General features: G+C 31.8%; 1 protein-coding gene across 1 annotated transcript in view; it reads right to left on the reverse strand.

Annotated features, from left to right (window-relative positions):
- LOC119603876 (protein CREBRF homolog) overlaps window positions 1–6,474 on the reverse strand; it is a 57,711-nt gene extending 51,237 nt beyond the window's left edge. Inside the window, exon 1 of the mRNA XM_037956139.1 lies at window positions 6,396–6,474. The gene's annotated coding sequence lies outside the window, so the exon portion shown is untranslated. The remainder of the gene's footprint in view (window positions 1–6,395) is intronic.
- Between the last annotated feature and the right edge of the window lie 10,545 nt (window positions 6,475–17,019).

Consider the following 17,019-nt stretch of genomic DNA (forward strand, 5'->3'; position numbering starts at 1 on the left):
GTTCTGTTCTAGTTTTGTTCTAGTTCTGTTCTAGTTTAGAACCACAAGACTCCGTTCAATTCATTTATGCAAATTTTATTTTGTTTGCATTTAATTTTAATTTATTATTAACGAAACAAACCTATAGCTTATTTTTTTTTATTAAAATTCCTTTTTAATGTAAATCAATCCAAAACAGAACAACAACAAAAGGTAAACCGAATAAAAGTAAACAAATTCTGAAATGCATAGACGTCATAGAAAACGTCATACGAATTTGGTTTTCAAATTTCAAACAAATGTTTCTAAAAGCTGGAGGAAAAAACCTAAAATGTAAAAAACTTTTTATTTTAACACTTTTTTAAAATATCTAATTTTAATTTTTTTACATTCTTTCAATTTAAAACGTTTTCACCTACACCATATTTAATCGTAGGTTTTTTTCTCTATATAACCTTAAGAAATTTAAAACAATTCCTAGAATTATCAACATAATATCCTTGATATGAACATGGAATAAAAAAATGCTACTACCACGTCCACTTATTCCACTAAATCTCCTATAAATCCTTTTGCACCTAATACTCTGCCACCACTACTAATACAACCACTCAACCACTACCAACAATTTGTAATTCAAGCAAATTCCTAGTAAAAGGAAACCAAATAAAAAATACGACGCAAAATTTTATAAAAAGCATCCTTACACTTTTTTCTATTTATTCACTCAATAATGTTTGGGTTTGGTTTTTGAAATCCCTAAAACTCCCACGTTGGTTTTTTATTTCTTTTTCGGTAGATTTTATTATTCTATTTTCCATTTTTACAATTCTCTGCTGTTTTTATTTGGGTGGCATACTGAAAAGAGGGAGCTAACGTCATCATCAAGGCCTACTCCTACGCATGTCCTTTTTCATAACTTGTCTAGTAACGTAGTAGTAGTAAAGTCTTTTAGTAGTCCTTTGGCTGCTGGTTGTTGAAATTTATTCGTATTTTGTTTTTGTAGGTTTTTGTTTTTATTCCTCAATTTCACAACAGAAAATATTGAATTTAGAAGGAATGTTAGAAAAAACGGGGCGATACGGAGAGGGAGAGTAGAAGAGTGAAGTGTGCGAAAGTTTAATGTAAACATAGAAGAAAAAAATACCGGTTGCACTCAACGAAAATTGTGGAAATTAAAGATATTTTTCAGACTTGAATAATTTTAAATTTAGTTTTAGTCCTGTTTCGTACTTGTTTTGTTCCGATGCAGTTCTAATTCTAGTTCAGTTCTAGTTCAGTTCTAGTTCAGTTCTAGTTCAGTTCTAGTTCAGTTCTAGTTCAGTTCTAGTTCAGTTCTAGTTCAGTTCTAGTTCAGTTCTAGTTCAGTTCTAGTTCAGTTCTAGTTCAGTTCTAGTTCTGTTCTAGTTCAGTTCTAGTTCAGTTCTAGTTCAGTTCTAGTTCAGTTTCTAGTTCAGTTCTAGTTCAGTTCTAGTTCAGTTCTAGTTCAGTTCTAGTTCAGTTCTAGTTCAGTTCTAGTTCAGTTTCTAGTTCAGTTCTAGTTCAGTTCTAGTTCAGTTCTAGTTCAGTTCTAGTTCAGTTCTAGTTCAGTTCTAGTTCAGGTTCTAGTTCAGTTCTAGTTCAGTTCTAGTTCGTTCTAGTTCAGTTCTAGTTCAGTTCTAGTTCAGTTCTAGTTCAGTTCTAGTTCAGTCTAGTTCAGTTCTAGTTCAGTTCTAGTTCAGTTCTAGTTCAGTTCTAAGTTCAGTTCTAGTTCAGTTCTAGTTCAGTTCTAGTTCAGTTCTAGTTCAGTTCTAGTTCAGTTCTAGTTCAGTTCTAGTTCAGTTCTAGTTCAGTTCTAGTTCAGTTCTAGTTCAGTTCTAGTTCAGTTCTAGTTCAGTTCTAGTTCAGTTCTAGTTCAGTTCTAGTTCAGTTCTAGTTCAGTTCTAGTTCAGTTCTAGTTCGTTCTAGTTCAGTTCTAGTTCAGTTCTAGTTCAGTTCTAGTTCAGTTCTAGTTCAGTTCTAGTTCAGTTCTAGTTCAGTTCTAGTTTCAGTTCTAGTTTCAGTTCTAGTTCAGTTTCTAGTTCAGTTCTAGTTCAGTTCTAGTTCAGTTCTAGTTCATTCTAGTTCAGTTCTAGTTCAGTTTCTAGTTCAGTTCTAGTTCAGTTCTAGTTCAGTTCTAGTTCAGTTCTAGTTTCATTCTAGTTCACTTCTAGTTCAGTTCTAGTTCAGTTCTAGTTCAGTTTCTAGTTCATTTCTAGTTCAGTTCTAGTTCAGTTCTAGTTCAGTTTCTAGTTCAGTTCTAGTTCAGTCTAGTTCAGTTCTAGTTCAGTTCTAGTTCAGTTCTAGTCAGTTCTAGGTCATTCTAGTTCAGTTCTAAGTTCTAGTTCAGTTCTAGTTCAGTTCTAATTCAGTTCTAGTTTAGTTCTAGTTCAGTTTCTAGTTAAGTTCTAGTTTAGTTCTAGTTTAGTTCTAGTTCTCCAGATCTGATTCAATTATTATTCTGTTCATATTCAATTCTAGTTGCGAAACTTTCAATAGCGCAAAACTTTCCAACCCTGGTATGAAGACCTTGGAGCCATATCATGTTTTATATAAAATTTTTGTTTTTCTTTAATATTTTCTTAAACTCTCCCTTTTGCTCTCCCTCTCTGTGACACTTTGTAATCGAATGTCCAAGGAAAACACTTGTAAGTGTTGTTTTTCCATGATATTTAACCGGCTGTCTAGTCTAAAATAGAATTAGTGGGTGTTATTCTTCCTACGGCAGGACATTTTGTTTTTTGCTTTTTATTCTATTTAATATTTATTTTTTATTTTGCTTTTACTTTGTAGTTCTCATATTAAAATGTATTAAATTAATATCTTATTATACTTTCCTCTGTTTTGAAAATGTGTTGGTGGTTTTTCAAAGGAAATTTTTGTGTTTCGCATTTTCATTGACGCAAGTCTTAAGTACTACAAGTATTACTACTACTACTATGACAACATTGTTGTTACTTTGTTTTGATCTCCTCTCTTTACTCCTTAGAATCGAAAAAGTGGGGCTTTTTTGTTTATTTACATTTGGCGTGGCAATTTGTCAGGATTGCCAGATTTGAGAAACGTCAATAAAATTATTATAACTTGTAGGTTTTATTTTGTCGATATTGTTTGACCAATTTTTAGTAAAAAATGATCTGGCATCACATATAGTATTTGATTTTTTCTATCCCTCTGGGCAATTACTTCTAGTACTCAGTTTCCACTTAATTATTGTATTTCTTGTTGTAAATAGTACTTTGTTTTCTTTAAGCTGTTGATTCTGTAGACTTTCAATAGCTTTTCTTTTTTTCTCTTTATTTGTTTGTGTTTCTTATAAGAAAATTATGTGTGTATGTATGTAGGGAATTTAAGTTTCAAGGCCATGTTTATTTTTCATAAATTGTTTATCCATTTGAATTGTATTTATTTACCACGAAAATCGGCCTATAATGTGTTCGGGTATACTGTCAAGTGTTTTTTTTATTGTATTTTGTCTTGTAAAAAATCCCTTTAAATTCCTTTTTAATGAGATTTAATGAAAGGTTTTCTTTTTTTATATAAATCTCAAAATTGTTGGAAAATTAAATTTTGCTGCGTAATTGATTTATGCATAAAATATTATGGAAAATGGGCTCCTAAAGGTATTTGTTTAGTGTTTAAAGCTCCAGGTATTAAAATTATTCTAAACTTTGTACAACGAACGGTATTAAAACACGGTTTTTTCATTTAAAGGTGTTATTTTTAACTGTCATGTACGTGTGAGTGTCAAATGAACAGCTTAACCTGAAGTTCAGTTCTAGTTCAGTTCTAGTTGAGTTCTAGTTCAGTTCTAGTTCAGTTCTAGTTCAGTTCTAGTTCAGTTCTAGTTCAGTTCTAGTTCAGTTCTAGTTCAGTTCTAGTTCAGTTCTAGTTCAGTTCTAGTTCAGTTCTACTTCAGTTCAACTTCAGTTCTAGTTCAGTTCTAGTTCAGTTCTAGTTCAGTTCTAGTTCAGTTCTAGTTCAGTTCTAGTTCAGTTCTAGTTCAGTTCTACTTCAGTTCTACTTCAGTTCTAGTTCAGTTCTAGTTCAGTTCTAGTTCAGTTCTAGTTCAGTTCTAGTTCAGTTCTAGTTCAGTTCTAGTTCAGTTCTAGTTCAGTTCTAGTTCAGTTCTAGTTCAGTTCTAGTTCAGTTCTAGTTCAGTTCTAGTTCAGTTCTAGTTCAGTTCTAGTTCAGTTCTAGTTCAGTTCTAGTTCAGTTCTAGTTCAGTTCTAGTTCAGTTCTAGTTCAGTTCTAGTTCAGTTCTAGTTCAGTTCTAGTTCAGTTCTAGTTCAGTTCTAGTTCAGTTCTAGTTCAGTTCTAGTTCAGTTCTAGTTCAGTTCTAGTTCAGTTCTAGTTCAGTTCTAGTTCAGTTCTAGTTCAGTTCTAGTTCAGTTCTAGTTCAATTCTAGTTCAGTTCTACTTCAGTTCTACTTCAGTTCAACTTCAGTTCTAGTTCAGTTATAGTTTAGTTCTAGTTCAGTTCTACTTCAGTTCAACTTCAGTTCTAGTTCAGTTCTAGTTCAGTTCTAGTTCAGTTCTAGTTCAGTTCTAGTTCAGTTCTAGTTCAGTTCTACTTCAGTTCTAGTTCAGTTCTAGTTCAGTTCTAGTTCAGTTCTAGTTCAGTTCTAGTTCAGTTCTAGTTCAGTTCTAGTTCAGTTCTACTTCAGTTCTACTTCAGTTCTAGTTCAGTTCTAGTTCAGTTCTAGTTCAGTTCTAGTTCAGTTCTAGTTCAGTTCTAGTTCAGTTCTAGTTCAGTTCTAGTTCAGTTCTAGTTCAGTTCTAGTTCAGTTCTAGTTCAGTTCTAGTTCAGTTCTAGTTCAGTTCTAGTTCAGTTCTAGTTCAGTTCTAGTTCAGTTCTAGTTCAGTTCTAGTTCAGTTCTAGTTCAGTTCTAGTTCAGTTCTAGTTCAGTTCTAGTTCAGTTCTAGTTCAGTTCTAGTTCAGTTCTAGTTCAGTTCTAGTTCAGTTCTAGTTCAGTTCTAGTTCAGTTCTAGTTCAGTTCTAGTTCAGTTCTAGTTCAGTTCTAGTTCAGTTCTAGTTCAGTTCTAGTTCAGTTCTAGTTCAGTTCTAGTTCAGTTCTAGTTCAGTTCTAGTTCAGTTCTAGTTCAGTTCTAGTTCAGTTCTAGTTCAGTTCTAGTTCAGTTCTAGTTCAGTTCTAGTTCAGTTCTAGTTCAGTTCTAGTTCAGTTCTAGTTCAGTTCTAGTTCAGTTCTAGTTCAGTTCTAGTTCAGTTCTAGTTCAGTTCTAGTTCAGTTCTAGTTCAGTTCTAGTTCAGTTCTAGTTCAGTTCTAGTTCAGTTCTAGTTCAGTTCTAGTTCAGTGCTAGTTCAGTTCTAGTTCAGTTCTAGTTCAGTTCTAGTTCAGTTCTAGTTCAGTTCTAGTTCAGTTCTAGTTCAGTTCTAGTTCAGTTCTAGTTCAGTTCTAGTTCAGTTCTAGTTCAGTTCTAGTTCAGTTCTAGTTCAGTTCTAGTTCAGTTCAAGTTCAGTTCTAGTTCAGTTCTAGTTCAGTTCTAGTTCAGTTCTAGTTCAGTTCTAGTTCAGTTCTAGTTCAGTTCTAGTTCAGTTCTAGTTCAGTTCTAGTTCGTTCTAATTCAGTTCTAGTTCAGTTCTAGTTCAGTTCTAGTTCAGTTCTAGTTCAGTTCTAGTTTAGTTCTAGTTTAGTTCTAGTTTAGTTCTAGTTTAGTTCTAGTTCAGTTCTAGTTCAGTTCTAGTTCAGTTCTAGTTCAGTTCTAGTTCTAGTTCAGTTCTAGTTCAGTTCTAGTTCAGTTCTAGTTCAGTTCTAGTTCAGTTCTAGTTCAGTTCTAGTTCAGTTCTAGTTCAGTTCTAGTTCAGTCTAGTTCAGTTCTAGTTCAGTTCTAGTTCAGTTCTAGTTCAGTTCTAGTTCAGTTCTAGTTCAGTTCTAGTTCAGTTCTAGTTCAGTTCTAGTTCAGTTCTAGTTCAGTTCTAGTTCAGTTCTAGTTCAGTTCTAGTTCAGTTCTAGTTCAGTTCTAGTTCAGTTCTAGTTCTAGTTCAGTTCTAGTTCAGTTCTAGTACAGTTCTAGTTCAGTTCAAGTTCAGTTCTAGTTCAGTTCTAGTTCAGTTATGGCTGCCAGACATTTGTATCAAACATCATTCATTCCCCTGTTCATACGATTAGAGTAGAAAACACCCGTAGTTTAGCTGGCCTAAGCAAATATTATAATAATAACAAAAAAAAAGTGACACAATCAAGTTTAATGACATTCCAAACATATTTATTCTGTTATTCTGTTGCAATATTAAACCGACAAATTAAATATTTAAATAATTCTTGACATGCTGGTTTTAATTTAAATAATATTTATATTGTTATACATGTATTTGTAAAATTAAACAACCATAACGTCAATATTATACAATTTATATAATTGTTATTGTAACTTACCTCAACAAATTTATTAACAAATCAATTTCATCATAACAAAAACAAAATGTTTTGCACTGGAAGCGAAAAGCAATAAAACTGGAAATAAAGAAAAGAATATATAAATTTTTTAATTAATTTGTTTACAGGATAAATTTATTTGTAATCAAGTTTATTATGAAAAATAACAGTTTTCAAGTTTTTAAGTTGTGCCTTTTTGGTGGGTATGTAAGTTATTGGTAATCTTTAAAACCAAAAGTACTAGTGCTGTAAAGAGTTCTCTTTTAAAATTCGAATCAATATATTCCATTACATTTTGTTTATAACATTTCCTTTAGATTGTTTATAGTATTATCAACTTTCCATTATTATAAATACTTTAATTAATTGTATATTTCATCATAAAGTTCATTAAGTTTGTGTAATAAACGCCAACTAAAATCATGCTATTTCGAAAGCAATTTCCATATTTATTAATTTATTTATAATTTTTTATTAAACAATTATGACATTATAATTAGCATAAATGAAAATTAAAAAAATGCACAATTAATGTACTCCCGGCAACTTTTTACCCCCTCCCTTAAGGTAATAATGAATCTTAGAGTCTCAGATATTCCACGTAACGTATTTGCTAGACGTTAATAATTTATATTAATAAAAAGAAATGGAATTGGTACCATTTAGCTCCAGATATGTAAATGATCAACAGTGATTGGTACCTTTCAAATATTAGCATCACTAACACGTGAGTTGTAGACAACACACTTTGTCTACACTCTGCGTTTGTACTCTCCTCACTCGTTCTTCCACTTAATCGCCTATATATGTATATATTCTAAACAGTTTCATTACAATTGTAACCACAACCGCAGATGACAAAGGAAAACAAAAATTTACATTTGTTTTTGTTTTCTCATCGCTTAACGCTGGCGGTTTTAATTGCAATCAAACTGCAAGTTTTAATTTTGAATAGAACAACAACAGAAAAACACCAAAACAAAAACAAATGTTCTTTGTTTTGGTTTTTTTTTTTGCATTTTAATGGTGGGTGTTATAAAAAAACGTGTAAATATTTATAATATTATTTATTTTTGTTGTTGTTTTGTAAATATTTGCTTGTGTTTATTATTGTTGATTTGTTATAATTATTCTTCTTTTTTACAGCCGCCATAAAAATGTTGGTCATTTTGTGCGAAATTTTTGTCTTCATTCTTATATCCATTTTTAAAAAAGATGGAAGGTGTATTGATTTTGTCATTCCATGTGCTACTTATACAAATATTCCTCATGGATCCCATAAATTGTTTGGATCCTTGCAATATTCTAAGACCATCTAGTTGTGTCGGTTTATCTGTCTATTATTGGCACGAAAAAAAAGAGATAGAAGAAGAAAATGAACAAACTCCGTTCCCCATTTGGGTAATTTTTAGACAATCTAGCAATATTTATCTGTCGCCCTATTGTTGGCACCATAACGTAAACAAAAAGGGTTTTGAAGAAGCAAATGTTCTTTATTAATCAGAACATGGACAAAATCGGTCTATGATTGCTAGATTCTAAGATGATCTAGCTGTGACTCTACGTCCATCCGTCTATGTGTGTTGACACTTTCTAGAAAATCTTATTCACTCTCTATACCAGCTTTCGAAATTCACTTTAAATTCACTTTAATGATAGGTATATAAGAATCGTCATAGCCGAATACAACACTTTTAATTGCTTTGTTTGTTGCACATTTTACAAGAACAAAGAATTTTGTATATTTTGTAAATTTTATTTTAAAATTCAATACAAAAATAAATGAAATTCTTTCTTTACTATTGCACTATGGACTTTGTTCTTCCATTGACGTTAAAAATAATTTGTGTTCGTCATTGGAAATTTTAATATTAGAAAGCAGGGAACTATTATTATTAGTTTAGTGTTAAGTTTGAAACACTAATTGAAAATAATTGTTTGTAAAACATTAGGGAACATAATAAAAGTATGGCTAAATGCAATCTCTTGGAGAATTATTAGTCTCAGAACTTCCTAAGATCATATGGTAGATCATTGGGAAAATTATAGAAAATCTATTAAATTTTAACTCGTAATAGACAGCATAGCTATGCGATCCCATAAATTATGTTATGCATTTCGACCTTGCATAAGATCGTGTAATAATGTGCTCAGAGGCCACCTCAACAGAACTAAACTTGAACTAAACTAGAACTAAACTAGAACTAAACTAGAACTAAACTAGAACTAAACTAGAACTAACTAGAACTGAAGTAGAACTGAACTAGAACTGAACTAGAACTGAACTAGAACTGAACTAGAACTGAACTAGAACTGAACTAAAACTGAACTAGAAAGAACTAGAACTAGAACTGAACTAGAACTGAACTAGAATTGAACTAGAACTGAACTAGAACTGAACTAGAACTGAACTAGAACTGAACTAGAACTGAACTAGAACTGAACTAGAACTGAACTAGAACTGAACTAGAACTGAACTAGAACTGAACTAGAACTGAACTAGAACTGAACTAGAACTGAACTAGAACTGAACTAGAACTGAACTAGAACTGAACTAGAACTGAACTAGAACTGAACTAGAATTGAACTAGAATTGAACTAGAACTGAACTAGAACTGAACTAGAACTAGAACTAGAACTGAACTAGAACTGAACTAGAACTGAACTAGAACTGAACTAGAACTGAACTAGAACTAGAACTGAACTAGAACTGAACTAGAACTGAACTAGAACTGAACTAGAACTGAACTAGAACTGAACTAGAACTGAACTAGAACTGAACTAGAACTGAACTAGAACTGAACTAGAACTGAACTAGAACTGAACTAGAACTGAACTAGAACTGAACTAGAACTGAACTAGAACTACAACTGAACTAGAACTGAACTAGAACTGAACTAGAACTGAACTAGAACTGAACTAGAACTGAACTAGAACTGAACTAGAACTGAACTAGAATTGAACTAGAACTGTACTAGAACTGAACTAGAACTGTACTAGAACTGTACTAGAACTGAACTAGAACTGAACTAGAACAGAACTAGAACTGAACTAGTACTGAACTAGAACTGAACTACAACTGAACTAGAACTGAACTACATAGAACTGTACTAGAACTGAACTACATAGAACTGAAAAAACTGAACTAGAACTGAAAAAAAATTACATTTTTAGTAAAATTGGGATTTTATAAATAATCTAATTTTTAGTGAAACTTTGGATTTTTAGTGAAAATTTGGATTTTTAGTGAAATTTTGGCTTTTAGTGAAAAATTGGATTTTTAGTGAAATTTGGGTTTTTAGTGAAAATTTGGATTTTTAGAGAAATTTTGGGTTTTTAGTTAAAATTTGGATTTTAGTGAAAAATATAATTTTATTAAAAAATTAATTTTAACGAAAATCTAGATTTTTAGTGAAAATTTAGATTTTCTGTGAAACTTTAGATTTTAGTGAAAATTTGGATTTTTAGTAAAATATAGAATTTTTAATGAAAATCAGAATTTTCAGTTGAAAAGTGTATTTTTAGTAAAAATTTTGATTCAAAGCAAAAAATATGCATTTTTATCTGTGTTTGGTAACAAATGAAATTTTTATTGAAAAAATGAGGTTTTGGTAATTATTTCAACATTTGTAAAGTCTTCAATTTAAATATTTTACCTTTAAAAGTCAACTGGTTATATCCTTGATCTTTAGTAAATTACTTAACTTTTCAAGAAAGTAATATACACAATAGTGTTAAGATTGTTTGTAAACAAATTTATTTTTAACAAGTCTTAATTTTAGTGCAGATTATGTTTTAGTTATTTTTTATAAATATCCTTGTTACAATAAGTCCTTTGTATTAAACACTTTTAATTGTTTTCAATAAGAAAAAGACTAACAAAAAACATCAATAATTGCTAAAAAACAATAAATAAAATACTACTCTACTAACGAATTTACGCGATTTCTTTAAAAAACGACAAAAACAACGACCGACTTCCCTGAATTGCACCAGAAAACTGTGTCATAGAGTCCTTTTTACAAGATAATAAAGCAATCTAAAGGAAAAACATAACAGAACTCAATAAGAAAAATGAGAGAAAGAAAAAGAAATAAACAAAACAGGAAGAACATGAATATCCTTGAAGTTGTTTAATATTAAATCCCCTGCAAACACGCTATAAAGGAACTTAAGGATAAAACGCGAGTAATAGGGTGTATGTGTTTGTGTGGTTCAAAATCTTAAGTACAGGTTTACGCGCGAATAAAAACAACAACATTTTATTAACTAAAGGGGAGAAAAACTAAAAAAAAAGTAAACAAACCCAATGAGAGAATGTGAGAATAAAATATAACCCCTTTGTTTACAAGAAATTCCTTTATGCAGAAATTTATTTCAAAACTGCTCTCTTCTCATTTATTTCACTCTCTCAATAAGAATTCTTGAATGGAAGTGATTTTTTTATCATCCCCTAAAGAAACTTGTTACAATTCTATAAAACAGACGAATTGATTGTAGTAACTTCTAAGTTAAAGTTATTTATTACTTTTTCGCTGTTTTCTTTTAGAGTTTGTTTTGTTGGAAAAAAAACGAATCAAAGAAAATAACAAAAAGTACAGCAGCAACAGGATAAAACATGAGTCAACTCCTTGGGGATTTGGTTGGTATACAGAAGAAGAGGAGCATAAAGAAACTAAACAAAGTTAAAATCCCCCAAAGAAAAATAAAGCATAAATAAACCCTTTTCTTGGCAAAATTGTTACGAAATGTTCAATGTTAATAAAATATTATAATAAAAGAATTCTTAAGAAGTGTCTTGGGTATCCTTGCTACCTGTATTGCTAATTTAAGTGATTTTTTTTTTTTGCTATTTTTCTTCTCTACAACTTACGTCATTTCTTTATTTACTAGGATGTCTTGTGAAACACGCTTCTTCTGGTAGTGATAACATCTTACGTCATTTAACAAAGAATTTAACTTAACAAGGATGTAAATTAAATTTTTGCCGGTAAATATTTAGTCCTTATTGAACTAGAATTGAACTAGAACTGAACTAGAACTGAACTAGAACTGAACTAAACTGAACTAGAACTGAACTAGAACTGAACTAGAACTGAACTAGAACTGAACTAGAACTGAACTAGAACTGAACTAGAACTGAACTAGAACTGAACTAGAACTGAACTAGAACTGAACTAGAACTGAACTAGAACTGAACTAGAACTGAACTAGAACTGAACTAGAACTGAACTAGAACTGAACTAGAACTGAACTAGAACTGAACTAGAACTGAACTAGAACTGAACTAGAATTGAACTAGAACTGAACTAGAACTGAACTAAACTGAACTAGAACTGAACTAGAACTGAACTAGAACTGAACTAGAACTGAACTAGAACTGAACTAGAACTGAACTAGAACTGAACTAGAACTGAACTAGAACTGAACTAGAACTGAACCAGAACTGAACCAGAACTGAACTAGAACTGAACTAGAACTGAACTAGAACTGAACTAGAACTGAACTAGAACTGAACTAGAACTGAACTAGAACTGAACTAGAACTGAACTAGAACTGAACTAGAACTGAACTAGAACTGAACTAGAACTAGAAAGAAATAGAACTGAACTAGAACTGAACTAGAACTGAACTAGAACTGAACTAGAACTGAACTAGAACTGAACCAGAACTGAACCAGAACTGAACTAGAACTGAACTAGAACTTAACTAGAACTTAACTAGAACTTAACTAGAACTGAACTAGAACTGAACTAGAACTGAACTAGAACTGAACTAGAACTGAACTAGAACTGAACTAGAACTGAACTAGAACTGAACTAGAACTGAACTAGAACTAGAACTAGAACTGAACTAGAACTGAACTAGAATTGAACTAGAACTGAACTAGAACTGAACTAGAACTGAACTAGAACTGAACTAGAACTGAACTAGAACTGAACTAGAACTGAACTAGAACTGAACTAGAACTGAACTAGAACTGAACTAGAACTGAACTAGAACTGAACCAGAACTGAACCAGAACTGAACTAGAACTGAACTAGAACTGAACTAGAACTGAACTAGAACTGAACTAGAACTGAACTAGAACTGAACTAGAACTGAACTAGAACTGAACTAGAACTGAACTAGAACTGAACTAGAACTGAACTAGAACTGAACTAGAACTGAACTAGAACTGAACTAGAACTGAACTAGAACTGAACTAGAACTGAACTAGAACTGAACTAGAACTGAACTAGAACTAGAACTGAACTAGAACTGAACTAGAACTGAACTAGAACTAGAACTAGAACTGAACTAGAACTGAACTAGAACTGAACCAGAACTGAACTAGAACTGAACTAGAACTGAACTAGAACTGAACTAGAACTGAACTAGAACTGAACTAGAACTGAACTAGAACTGAACTAGAACTTAACTAGAACTGAACTAGAACTGAACTAGAACTGAACTAGAACTGAACTAGAACTGAACTAGAACTGAACTAGAACTAGAACTGAACTAGAACTGAACTAGAATTGAACTAGAACTGAACTAGAACTGAACTAGAACTGAACTAGAACTGAACTAGAACTGAACTAGAACTGAACTAGAACTGAACTAAACTAGAACTGAACTAGAACTGAACTAGAACTGAACTAGAACTGAACTAGAACTGAACTAGAACTGAACTAGAACTGAACTAGAACTGAACTAGAACTGAACCAGAACTGAACTAGAACTGAACTAGAACTGAACTAGAACTGAACTAGAACTGAACTAGAACTGAACTAGAACTGAACTATAACTGAACTAGAACTGAACTAGAACTGAACTAGAACTGAACTAGAACTGAACTAGAACTGAACTAGAACTGAACTAGAACTGAACTAGAACTGAACTAGAACTGAACTAGAACTAAACAAGAACTGAACTAGAATTAAACTAGAACTCAAATCCTTTTTCTCACAAAAAATTGTATATGTTTGGAGTGGAAGGGGTATGTAAGCTTCGCCACAGCCGATTAATGTACAAATTGTTTAAAAAAGTTATTTGTTTCGGTTTCCTTATATGTAAATTATTGCGATAATATTTAGGCAAGTTTTCGTTAAGCAATTTTTCCAGCTCATAACTATAATTATTGAAAAACACTTAACTTACGTTTGATTTGCAACAAACAAACGGTGGGATACCAAAAATAAAATTTGCCTACTGAGGTTGGTTGACTGGCAGGCAGGCAGACTTTTAAATTCACAAATCAACACTCTCCCTAGGATTTCAGTTCAAGCATAAATAGTTTAAACACGCAAGGACTATTTCTTTTGCATGGAAAGCATTTAAAAAACACTTATAAACCCAGCATAAGAACGATTTCTAATAATGTGAATGTAAATGTTTGTAAATGTAGCGTTTTGGAAATTGTCATAAATTAAAATTATAATTCTTTTTATTATTTGCATTTCTATTGATATGAATTGCTTTTCAACATATGCAAGTCATTATAAATTCACCCTCCCCTCCCGGTTGGGTTGGTTTTCTTCTTCGAGGAAAGAAGGGAAATCCTTTTCTTTATTACAACATTTACTTTTTTCTTTGAAGGAAATGAAAATTGTGCGAGAGTGTGCGTGCGTCTGTGTGTGTGAATGAATGTTTTGTTTGTGTTAAGCCATAAAAATTAAAAATGCATAATTTTTATTATGATTTGTATAAATTTAGTTTTATTGTACCGTTCTGTACTGTTATCAGTGCCGCTTTTCGTTTCCGATATACTTTTGTTTAGAATTTTTGTTGCATGAAAAATTTCTTTTTAATACTCTTTGATTTATACAATAGGGAGTTTTTCCTTTTGTAAGCTGTCATAAATCCTGGCTGTTTACTAAAGAAAAAGTTCTATTTCTTTTCTGAAAGCAGTAAGAAGATTTAGTTTTTAATTACAAAAAAATCGCTATGAAAAGATATCACAGCGGTAAAGTTTTTTTCCAACTGGTTTTTGTAATGAAACTTTTAATTCTTTTGAAATTCCTTAGAAAATCATTCAATATTCATGTGTGTCCTAGTTCCACATATTTTTATATGAAGAACAATAGAAAAAACATTTCGTAATGGGGTTTCTTTTGGAGAACAATAAAAAAAATGTAGTTCAAATCTTCTAGTCTGGGTTTTGTTAATAAAATCAGACTTCTCTTTTTACTTCACACTTTTATTACAAAATCAACTACTGAATCATCTTCTTGTAAGTTTAATTTTTCTTACTCCTTTTCCCAATTCCTTAAATTTTATGTCTTAAGGTTGTAGAATTTGATTCGTTAAGGAATTCGCTTTTTATTACATTTAATTTTATATGTATGTAGTTTGTTTTGTAAGTGATTTATATATAGTTTAAGAGATGTGTTTTTATTTTATTGTTAACATAAAAAGAATTAATAAACCATGACATACTGACAAGCCAATAAAATGACAGCAGACATTTATGTCTTACCATTGTTAACTTGACATCTTGTTAATGTTGTGTTAATTTCTCGAAATACATAGTATAATTGATTTTATAGTTTTAAATAACTTTTTTTATATTTATAGCAAATGAAAACTTTGTTTTACAGATGAAAGTTATTACAAACTAAACTAGAACTAGAACTTGAACAGAACTTGAACAGAACTTGAACAGAACTTGAACAGAACTTGAACAGAACTAGAACAGAACTAGAACAGAAATAGAACATAACTAGAACAGAACTAGAACAGAACTAGAATAGAACTAGACTAGAACTAGAACAGAACTAGAACAGAACTAGAACAGAACTAGAACAGAACTAGAACAGAACTAGAACAGAACTAGAACAGAACTAAACAGAACTAGAACAGAACAGAACTAGAACAGAACTAGAACAGAACTAGAACAGAACTAGAACAGAACTAGAACAGAACTAGAACAGAACTAGAACAGAACTAGAACAGAACTAGAACAGAACTAGAACAGAACTAGAACAGAACTAGAACAGAACTAGAACAGAACTAGAACAGAACTAGAACAGAACTAGAACAGAACTAGAACAGAACTAGAACAGAACTAGAACAGAACTAGAACAGAACTAGAACAGAACTAAACAGAACTAGAACAGAACTAGAACAGAACTAGAACAGAACTAGAACAGAACTAGAACAGAACTAGAACAGAAATAGAACAGAATTAGAACAGAACTAGAACAGAACTAGAACAGAACTAGAAAAGAACTAGAGCAGAACTAGAGCAGAACTAGAACAGAACTAGAACAGAACTAGGACAGAACTAGAACAGAAATAGAACAGAACTAGAACAGAACTAGAACAGAACTAGAACAGAACTAGAACAGAACTAGAACAGAAGTAGAACAGAACTAGAACAGAACTTGAACAGAACTAGAACAGAACTAGAACAGAACTAGAACAGAACTAGAACAGAACTAGAACAGAACTAGAACAGAACTAGAACAGTACTAGAACAGAACTAGAACAGAACTAGAACAGAACTAGAACAGAACTAGAACAGAACTAGAACAGAACTAGAACAGAACTAGAACAGAACTAGAACAGAACTAGAACAGAACTAGAACAGAACTAGAACAGAACAGAACTAGAATAGAACTAGAACAGAACTAGAACAAGACTAGAACAGAACTAGAACAGAACTAGAACAGAACTAGAACAGAACTAGAACAGAACTAGAACAGAACTAGAACAGAACTAGAACAGAACTAGAACAGAACTAGAACAGAACTAGAACAGAACTAGAACAGAACTAGAACAGAACTAGAACAGAACTAGAACAGAACTAGAACAGAACTAGAACAGAACTAGAACAGAACTAGAACAGAACTAGAACAGAACTAGAACAGAACTAGAACAGAACTAGAACAGAACTAGAACAGAACTAGAACAGAACTAGAATAGAACTAGAATAGAACTAGAACAGAACTAGAACAGAACTAGAACAGAACTAGAACAGAACTAGAACAGAACTAGAACAAAACTAGAACAGAACTAGAACAGAACTAGAACAGAACTAGAACAGAACTAGAACAGAACTAGAACAGAACTAGAACAGAACTAGAACAGAACTAGAACAGAACTAGAACAGAACTAGAACAGAACTAGAACAGAACTAGAACAGAACTAGAACAGAACTAGAACAGAACTAGAACAGAACTAGAACAGAACTAGAACAGAACTAGAACAGAACTAGAACAGAACTAGAACAGAACTAGAACAGAACTAGAACAGAACTAGAACAGAACTAGAACAGAACTAGAACAGAACTAGAACAGAACTAGAACAGAACTAGAACAGAACTAGAACAGAACTAGAACAGAACTAGAACAGAACTAGAACAGAACTAGAACAGAACTAGAACAGAACTAGAACAGAACTAGAACAGAACTAGAACAGAACAGAACAGAACTAGAACAGAACTAGAACAGAACTAGAACAGAACTAGAACAGAACTAGAACAGAACTAGAACAGAACTAGAACAGAACTAGAACAGAACTAGAACAGAACTAGAACTGAACTAGAACTGAACTAGAACTGAACTAGAAATGAACGAGCATATTAAGTATATGTAAGCAGTTTGTTTGAACATCTAGATCAAATATCCTGCAGGATATG

This window comes from Lucilia sericata, unplaced genomic scaffold, assembly GCF_015586225.1.
Source record: "Lucilia sericata isolate MDLA Ls3-8-SP2 unplaced genomic scaffold, ASM1558622v1 Contig000345F_arrow, whole genome shotgun sequence".
Lineage (NCBI taxonomy): Eukaryota > Metazoa > Arthropoda > Insecta > Diptera > Calliphoridae > Lucilia > Lucilia sericata.